At 41.3% G+C, this 10,382-nt stretch overlaps 1 pseudogene across 1 annotated transcript; it reads right to left on the reverse strand.

Annotated features, from left to right (window-relative positions):
• Positions 1-1,306: 1,306 nt before the first annotated feature.
• On the reverse strand, positions 1,307-2,066 carry LOC308240823 (vesicle transport through interaction with t-SNAREs homolog 1B-like; annotated as a pseudogene). Its single transcript has 2 exons — positions 1,847-2,066; positions 1,307-1,802 (listed from the first exon to the last, which is right to left on the reverse strand). The product of its transcript is annotated as a vesicle transport through interaction with t-SNAREs homolog 1B-like (transcript).
• Between the last annotated feature and the right edge of the window lie 8,316 nt (positions 2,067-10,382).

Genomic DNA, 10,382 nt, shown 5'->3' on the forward strand with positions numbered 1-10,382 from the left:
TTCCTTCCTGCTTTTTCTGCTCCAGAATGCTGGTCTGTTGGCTCTGTGTGACTGTGTCACAGAAAGGAGCAATACATTAAGGATGCATGATTGTGTTCTGAGAGAGCCTTCCTCTGACTTTTTCATGTATCATGGAGATGCTTTTAAAAACTGGGCCTCAGCTACTACTCTGAGCTTGCCTCTAATATAGTGCTGTCTTAGTGATACAACCACCCATATATAAACTTCCATTCCCAGAGCCTATCTCTATTTCTTGCCTGCTCTATAATCCCCTGCTCAGACAGATTGAAAGATATTTGGGGAATGGAAGAAGGGAAGATTCTGGAACCCACTGAAAAGGCTTGTGTGTATATGCTTTGGGCTGAAACTTACTGGTTTCAGGTAAATGGTCAAATGGTTAATTGCAAATCTGATTTATATCCTGACCAAGATTAAAAATGTTGGGGGTTTCCCAAAACTGTAACTTGTGCTTTGTGTGTTTGTTTTTCCAGCAGCACTGACTTTTCTGACTTTATTTTTTGTCTTGTCTCTATCTCAACTCATCAAGTGATGACCTCTCAGTCACCCAGATGTCCCCTTGGTGATGCAAAACCTTTCATTTTCTCACCATGGAGAACAGTGTCGCTACACTCCATCCATAATGTTGTATATCTTTATGGCTTAGTTTAAAAATTCCTTATTGATTAATTCTAAAAGTAAATGCTTTAGCTTATTTAAAGGACTTAAACAATATAACTTTAATAGAAAGAAGTCTTACTAAGCTCTTTGTTTAAAAGCAAAACCCAATATCAGTAACAATTATTTTTTCTCTTTGACTACAGTATAAGGTATTGTCAACTGAATTATGGATATTTTCTAACCAAATTATCTTTATTAATGCCTATTTGATAAAAACTTGTTCTCTAATTTTACAACCTATTTATTCATTTATAATTAATGTAGCATGTGACCCCCCCCCTATATATTCTTTTGCAGTTGACAAATTTCTGCAATCTCTGTTGAGGTTTTTGTGTGTTGGAGTGATGTGATGTGACACATTTTCTATAGCTGACATTATTTCTTACACTTGCTTGGTGGAAAGCACTGGTGTGAAAATAGAGATGCTTTAAATAGGAGAAAATCATTCTTTTTTTTAAAGAAGTCATAAACAGCATTTCATTGGTATATCATACTGGTCTTGTTGCTATTCCTTCATATTTAACTGTCTTTCCTCTCTCTTCCCACAGTCCGGCTACACAGTGCATCCTTGAACCCTTAGCTTATAGCAGCAATATGCTTATATCACTAACACCATTCATTCACAGTGTCAAAGTTCTGGTCCACAAACCCTTCTCTGCAGGAAGTTCAATGCCTGTAAAAAGAATTTGTGATAAACCAGGCCTCTCAAATAGCTAGCTCTAATAAGATGATGATGGGAAGTAGCAGCTCGTTGGCTGTCACTTTTTTGGACATTGACGAGAGAAGCTTTCAACTTTTGCTCAAGTTTTTACTTGTGTTTACCAGTCTATTCTTGGTGTTGTCCTACTGATCACGTTCCTCCCTTACTTCTTCTATGATTTCTGAACCAATCTGGTCAGTCTCTATGGCAATCAGATGAGAATGCTAAATACTCTGGGTGGCCCCATTCAGGCTGTCAGTACCTTGTAAAAGCAATGCCATTTGAGACTGTAGCCAATTCATATGATCATTCTCCACAGTGTATGTGCCATATTTCATGTCTCCCAAGGCCCCCAGGTGTGGCTATCAAAGGCGTGCTTCTCACTTCCCCATGGACTTTGGCAAGGTCCTTCTGAAAGTTCCTTCTAATAGGAAGCTTTTTGAACGAGGCATGTGACCCACTGGCCACGAGTTTGACATGCTTGTGAGGAAAGATAGACGCATATAAAGTAGTTCATTTCCCATCTCTGCCAGCATTTCATTTGCTTCCTGTTTCTTTTCATCAAAATCTCTGATCAACTTCTCTTCTTCCCAGGAGCCACTATGTACCCTTCATAGATATTTGTGGAGACTGCAGAAGATCTTGTGCAGTTTTTTGAAATGTTTGGAGGAGGTGCAGAAGTGGCCATGGGGCAGGCCATGCCGGAGCAGCAGTCACTGACATGTTAGGCCTGCCTGCTCCTCCCAGCCCCACAGGAGGACCACCACCCTCCATGAGGTACTTCCATTTCGGCAGCTGAGATAAAAATTCTTTTTAAAAAATCCTCACCTGAGAACATGTTCGTTGATTTCAGAGAGAGAGAAGAAAGGAGAGAGAAAGAGAGACAGAGAGAGGGAGAAACATCAATGTGAGAGAGAAACATTAATGTGAGAAAGAAACATGATGTGAGATTGGTTTCCTCCCATATGTGCCCAACTAACCATGGATGGAATCTTACCGGGAATCAACCTTTTTGATGTACTGACGATGCTCCAACCAACTGAGCCACCCAGCGAGATAATGCTTTGACAGAGGTTTGGGGGTGCAGTTTCAGACTCACGGGTCCACAAATAAGACATGAACACTGAAAGTACTGCACACCTTTAGTGATCCAGTAGTCCATCTCTGAGTTCACAGAGGATAAAAGGGTACTCTGAATTTGAAATTCTCTGTACTTTGTCACAACATTACTTGGTGACATTTCTTGTGCATTTGGCAAGCATCTATTTGTTTGTTTGTGCTTAGCACTCAAGCACTTACCTCTTAACGTGATGCTGTCTGAGTAATATAACCAATGATACATAAACCCAATACACAAACATGAAGACCATGTAAACCTTGCCTGCAAGTTTATAATCAAGTGGATCAAACCAATGCACAAAATCCTATATAATAAAAGCCTATATGCTAAATGTCCGACTGTTCCTTTGACCATTGGACCAGTCACTATTATGGACACTGACCACCAGGGAGCAGATGCTCTGACTGGTAGGTTAGCTTGCTGCTGGGGTCCGGCCTATCGGGACTGGGCAAGACTGACCAGACATGCCCTGGAGCCCTCCTGCGGTCCCTCCCTCACCCCAATCGTGCACAGGTGGGGTCCCTCAGCCTGGCCTGCACCCTCTTGCAATCCGGAACCCCTTGGGGGATGTCTGCAGGCCAGGCCGAGGGACCCCACCAGTGCACGAATCTGTGCACCAGGCTCTAGTAGGATTATAAGGCAATATGTCATGTATTACTTTACCATTTGTATTTGTACACTTATATTCAGGTCAGCTATATGAGTATGTGACCTATATTATTGCAAGTGTCCTGTTCTTATATGGGGCCCATGCTTAGTCTAATACTCTGCTGGTACCATCTTGAAATTATTAATAATTTTTTTAGTGAGATATCCCACAAATTATGTAGTCAGTCCAGCTTATATTAACACATTCATTCCTATGGGAGCGGGCCTAAGCCATCGGTCAGACATCCCTTGAGGGCTCCCAGATTGCAAGAGGGTGTAGTCTGGGCTGAGGGAACCCCAACTCTGAGTGCACAAATTTTGTGCACCGGTCCTCTAGTTAAGATATATTAGTTAATGTATCTTTTAAAATCTTTATAAAATTATAAATTAAATGTAAAAGCTTAGAAAAATATGCTTTTTAATTAGTAACTTTGATTAGCTTATGTTAAAGCAAGAGTAACTATCATCTTTTCTGTGCCTGAAAGTCACCCTTGAGGTCACCTAAATTAATTTTGCTATTTGAACTAGAGGTAGAGTTAGTAGTTAAGTGTTTGAGAACCCAACTAGGAAGTTTGTGTGTTTTTCGAAAAGGCCTATTTTGCCCTTTGTTAATTATAAAACAAACAGGACCAGAGTGATGACCTTTACTCTTTTAAGATCAATGGTTATGAATAATTTTTCAGAAAACCAAGATTAATTTTATCCAAAGAAATACTACCTTCAGCCCTAACCGGTTTGGCTCAGTGGATAGAGCGTCAGCCTGCGGACTGAAATGTCCCAGGTTCGATTCCGGTCAAGGGCATGTACCTTGGTTGCGGGCACATCCCCAGTAGGAGGTGTGCAAGAGGCAGCTGATCGATGTTTCTCTCCCATCGATGTTTCTAACTCTCTATCCCTCTTCCTTCCTCTCTGTAACAAATCAATAAAATATATTTAAAAAAAAATAAATACTACCTTCAGTGCTTAAGATTCCTATAATTAAAAATGCATTGCCCTGGCTGGTGTTGCTCAGTGGCTAGAGTGTTGGCCCACATACTGGAATGGTCTCAGGTTTAATTTCCATTCAAGGGCATGTACCTGGGTTGCAGGTTTGATCCTCTGCCCCAGGGGGAGGTGCAGGAGGCAACCAAGCTATGTGTCTCTCTCACATCAATGTTTCTCTCTTTCTGTGTCTCCCCGTCTCCCCTCTTCCATGTTCTCTAAAAACAAAAAAACAAAAACAAAATCAATGGAAAAAATATCCTTTGATAGGATTAACAACACCACAAAAAGGACATTCATTAAACACTGACTCTCCTAAACTTCTGAGGGTTAAAAAGACAGATTCCTATTCCCACGTTTTTGGGACTTCATAGTCTTGTTGGGGAGGCAGACAAGTTTATAATGACTAAGAAATAGTGCAGAATATGAAAATACTAGAAGAGACATGGGCTAGGATGATGGCGGCTGGCAGGCCAGAGGTGAAGGAGAGGATGTGAGTGAGTGAGGGGATGAAAGGAAAGTGTGTGGATGTGTGTGTTGGGTGTGTGAGTGAGTAAGGGACAGTTAAATCTTGCGGGAGCAGAAGGGGCTGGCAGACCAGGCTCTCTTGGACAGAGAGAGACTACCACCGCTGCGGGCACTCCCCAAACTGTGGGAATGGAGCACAGAGCCCACGCCATCTTGAAGGGGAGAGCGGCCTCTTCTAGGAACTCATCAGCACCACCACCCAGACAGGCCTTGGACACTGTCTGCGCAACCCAGCAGCCACTCCCCAGCAGCCACTCTAGCCAAAATCCTGCTGCCCCACCTGCAAACCCATGGACCCTGGGACCTCCACTTCCAAAGGTGCACCGCTCCTGCTCCTGCAGCAGTAAGTGCAACGTCCTCCCTCCCCAGCAGCAGACCTCCAGACACCAGTCGCATATTTCCAGCGCGCAGGCCTCCAGGGCACACCACTCCACAGGCTGCTCTTGGGAGCCACTGTGAGCCTTTACTGGGTGTGATTTTGTACAGACAAGGGCGCGCTGCCCCACAGTAGAAATTCTGAATTCCCTCTTCCTGAATAACTGCCCACAGACACCCCAGCTGCGCAACTTCAGCAGCAGGGCCCCTCAGAGTGTGTCAGAGCTCTGCTCCAGCAAACACACTGCCATTGTCACACATTTCCAGAGAGCAGGCCCCCTGAGCCCATTGATCCACAGGGCGCTCTTGGGAGCCATTGTGAGCCCCTGCTGGGTGTGATCTTGGACAAATAGGGACACACTCTCCCGGCAGTAGAAATTCTGAATTCACTCATCCTGGATACCTGCGCACAGACACCTCGACTGCGTGGCTTCAGTGCCAGGGCCCTTCAGAGTGCTTCAGTGCACCATGCTGGCAAATGCACCATGGATGCCCCTGTGAGCTGCCACTGGGATTGCGTGCATATCCAACCACAGGTGCAGCAGCAAAAACTGAGTCTTCCCACCCCATAGCAGAAGAACTCTAGACACTACAGTCACGTGCTTTTCCAGCGCGCAGGCCTCCAAAGCCCATCGCTCCACAAGAAGCCCTTGGGCACCTGTGAGCCCCTACTGGGTGTGCACTTATACAAACAGGGTCACACTGCTGGGCTGTAGAAACTCTGAATTCCCTCTTCTGGGATATCTGCCACAGACACTACGATCATGTGGCTTCAGTGCCAGGGCCCTTCAGACTGCATCAGTACACCCTGCTGGCAAATGAACTGTGGGAACCCCAGTGAGCTGCCACTGGAGGCGTGTATATCCAACCATGGAAGCAGCAGCAAAAGCTGAGTCTGCCCACCCCACAATTACAGAACTCTGGACACCACAGTCATGCCTTTCCAGAGCGCAGGCCTCCTGAGACCCACCCCCACAACAGATGGCTCCTGGGGACCACTGTGAGTCCCTGCTGGGCACATGTGATTTCAACCAAGGGCTCAAGACAGCAAAAATTGGGACACCCCCCCTCCATGGCCGCTGACTTCTAGACACTGCAGTTGCACATTTCCAGCTCACAGGCCTACATCAAGAGAACCCAAATAGCTCAAGTAGGGAGCTACACTAGATTACCAAGCCCAGGAGACCTGAGAGATCACATCAGTAGCACTTTCCCCAAAAGAACCTGGGTAGCAAAGCAATAGGATCTACAATTAAAACGTTACAACAAAATATGGGAAGACAAAAAAGCAATCCCCAAAGGAAAGAAAAAGAAGAATCACCAGAAAGGGAGTTAAATGAAATTGAGGCAAGTACCATGTCAGAGAAAGATTTCAGAATAATGGTTATAAGGATGCTCAAATGGCTGGATGACAAATACACACAACTCAACAAGAATTATAAGGAGCTGAATGAGAATGTCACCAACATGAAAAGGAACCAAGAGGAGATGAAGAACGACATAGCTGCAATAAAGAACACAATGGAAGGCTTAAGCAGTAGACAGGAAGAGGCTGAGTACCACATCAGCAAATTAGAAGACAAGGTAGGATAAAACACACAAATACAGCAGCAACTGGAAAGAAAATTTAAAAAGCAAGAGGAGAGCCTAAGGGAGCTTTGGGACAACACAAAACAAAACATTTGCATAATAGGGGTACCAAAAGGAGAGGAAAAGAAGCAAGGAATAGAAAACCTGTTTGAAGAAATAATGACAGAAAACTTCCCTGATGTTGGCCAGAAAAAAAACTATGCAAGTCCAAGAAGCACATAAGGTCCCAAACAAGATGAACCCCAAAAGACTGACACCAAGACACATCATAATTAAATTGGCAAACACCAATGACAAAGTAAGAATCTTAAAGGCTGCCAGAAAGAGACAGAAAGTTACCTCCAAGAGATCTCCTATTAGAATATCAACTGATTACTCAATAGGAACACACCAGGCCAGAAGGGAATGGAATGAAATATACACAGTGATGCAAAGCAAGGGACTGAATCCAAGAATACTATACTCAGCAAGGCTATCATTCAAAATTGAAATTGAAGGTGGAATCAGGAGCTTCACGGACAAAAAAGGGATAAGAGAGTTTAATACCACCAAGCCAGCAATGCAAGAAATGCTTAAGGGATTGCTGTAAAAAGAAAAAACAGAAAGGCAAGAAGAAACACAAACATTAAGAATAAAAATGACAACAAACAAGTACTTATCAATAATAACATTAAACATAAATGGATTAAATGCTCCAATAACAAGATATAGGGTAGCTGAATGGATAAGAAAACATGACCCATATATTTGCTGTCTGCAAGAGACCCACTTCAGAACAAAGGATTCACACAGACTGATAGTGAAAGGATGGAAAAATTTTTTTGAGGCAAATGGAAATGAGAAAAAAGCTGGGGTAGCAATACTTATAGTTGACAAAATAGACCTTAAAGTAAAGGCCATAACAAGATATAAGGAAGGCCACTACATAATACTAAAGGGGGTAATTCAACAAGAAGATATAACTCTGGTAAACATATATGCACCCAATACCGGAGCACCCAAATACATAAAACAACTTCTGGAAGATATCAAGGGAGAGATCAACAGCAATACAGTCATAGTAGGGGACTTTAATACACCACTGACACCACTGGACAAATCCTCTAAACAAAAAAATCAGCAAAGAAACAGCAATCCTAAATGACTCACTAGATCAGATGGAATTAATTGACATCTTCAGAATATTTCACCCCAAAGCTACAGAATATACATTCTTCTCCAGTGCACATGGGACATTTTCAAAGATAGACCACATATTAGGACACAGGCAAAGTCTCCTCAAATTCAAGAGGATAGAATTCATAACAAGCAAGAAGGATCACATCACAATGTCATAAAACTAGAAATCAACTACAATAAAAACAATGAAAAAAATCAAACACTTGGAGGCTAAATAGCATGCTATTAAACAACGATTAGGTTACCATAGAGATCAAAGAAGAAATAAAAAGCATCCTGGAAACAAATGACAATGAAAACACAACAATCCAAAATCTATGAGACACAATGAAAGCAATCCTGAGAGGGAAGTTTATAGCTCTACAGGCCTACCTCAAAAAGCAAGAAAAACTAGTAATAAATTATCTAACCTTGCAACTTAAAGAATTAGAGAGAAACAAGAAAAGCCCAGAGTATCCAGAAGGAAGTAAATAATAAAGATCAGAGCAGAAATAAATGACACGGAGACAAAAACAAAAAACAAACAAACAAACAAAAAAACAATACAAAAGGTCAATGAAATGAAAAGCTGGCTCTTTGAAAGGATAAACAAGATTGATGAACCTCTAGGCAAGCTCACCAAGAAACAAAGAGAGAGGACCCAAATAAATAAAATCAGAAATGAAAGAGGTGAAGTAACAACTGACCCCACTTATATACAAAGGATTGTAAAAAAAATACTATGAACAACTCGACTCCAACAAACTGGACAACCTCGACGAAATAGACACATTCCTAGAAAAATATAAGCTTCCAAAACTCAATCAGGAGGAATAAAAAACCTGAATAGGCCAATAACTATTGATGAAATTGAAACAGTAATCAAAAAGCTTCCAGCAAACAAAAGCCCCGGACCAGATGGCTTCACAGGGGAGTTTTACTGGACATTCAAAAAAGAACTGAAACCAATCCTTCTCAGACTGTTCCAAAAAAATCAAGAGGAAAGCACACTTCCAAGCTCTTTCTATGAATCCAGCATTACCCTAATCCCAAAACCAGATAAAGAGAATACAAACAAAGAGAATTACAGGCCAATATCCCTGATGAACATAGATGCGAAAATCTTCAACAAAATTATAGCAAACTGGACCCAGCATTACATCAGAAAGATCATACACCATGACCAAGTGGGATTTATTCCAAGGATGCAAGGCTGGTACAGTATCTGCAAATCAATAAATGTGATACATCACATAAACAAATTGAGAGATAAAAATCACATAATTATATCAATTGATGCCGAAAAGGCATTTGACAGAATCCAACACCTTTTCCTGATAAAAACGCTCAGCAAAGTGGGAATAGAAGGACCTTACCTCAACATAATAAAAGCCTTATATGACAAACCTACAGCCAAGATCATACTCAATGGGGAGAAAATAAAACCATTTCCCTTAAGAACAGGAACAAGACAGGGATGCCCGCTTTCACCACTCCTGTTCAACATAGTACTAGAAGTGCTAGCCAAGTGATCAGACAAGAAGTAGAAATAAAAGGCATCCAATTTGGAAAAGAAGAAGTAAAATTGTCATTATTCACAGATGACATGATACTGTACAGAGAAAACCCTAAAGACTCCATCAAAAAATTATTAGACTTAATAAATGAATTTGTCAATGTAGCAGGATACAAAATTAACACCAAGAAATTTATGGCACTTTTATACAACAATAGTGAACTTACAGAAAGAGAGATTAAAAAAACAATCCCATTTACCATTGCACAAAAAATTCAGATACCGAGGAATAAATTTAACTAAGGAGGTAAAAGACCTCTACTCAGAAAACTACAGGACGTTGAAAAAAGAGATAGAGGAAGACATAAACAGATGGAAGAACGTAACGTGCTCATGGATTGGTAGAATCCACATCATTAAAATGTCCATACTACCCAAAGCAATCTATAGAATCAATGCACTCCCCATTAAAATACCAATGGCATATTTCAAAGATCCAAAAAGTACTCTCCAAAAATTCATCTGGAATGAAACAAAACAAAAAAAAACAAAAAAAAAAACAAAAAACGAATACCTGCAGCGAACCTGAGAAAGAAGAACAGAGTAGGAGGGATATCAATACCAGATATCAAGCTGTATTACAAAGTCAATGTTCTCAAAAGTGCCTAGTACTGCACAAGAACAGACATATAGACCAATGGAATAGAATAGAGAATCCAAAAATCGACCCAAACCAATGTGCTCAATTAATGTTTGACAAAGGAGGCAAGAACATACAATGGGGTCAAGACAGTCTCTTCAATAAATGGTGTTGGGAAATTTGGTCAAACACATGAAATAAAAATGAAACTAGACCACCAACTTACACCATACACAAAAATAAACTCAAAATGGATAAAGGACTTCAACATAAGACGGGAAACCATAAAAATACTAGAGGAATCCACAGGCAGGAAAATCTCAGATATATGCTGAAGCAATATCTTCACTGACACAGCTCCTAGGTCAATGGAAACTAAAGACAAAATAAACAAATGGGACTCCATCAAAATAAAAAGCTTTTGCACAGCAAAAGAAACCATCAACAA

Source organism: Plecotus auritus (genome assembly GCF_963455305.1).
Source record: "Plecotus auritus genome assembly, chromosome: 1".
NCBI lineage: Eukaryota > Metazoa > Chordata > Mammalia > Chiroptera > Vespertilionidae > Plecotus > Plecotus auritus.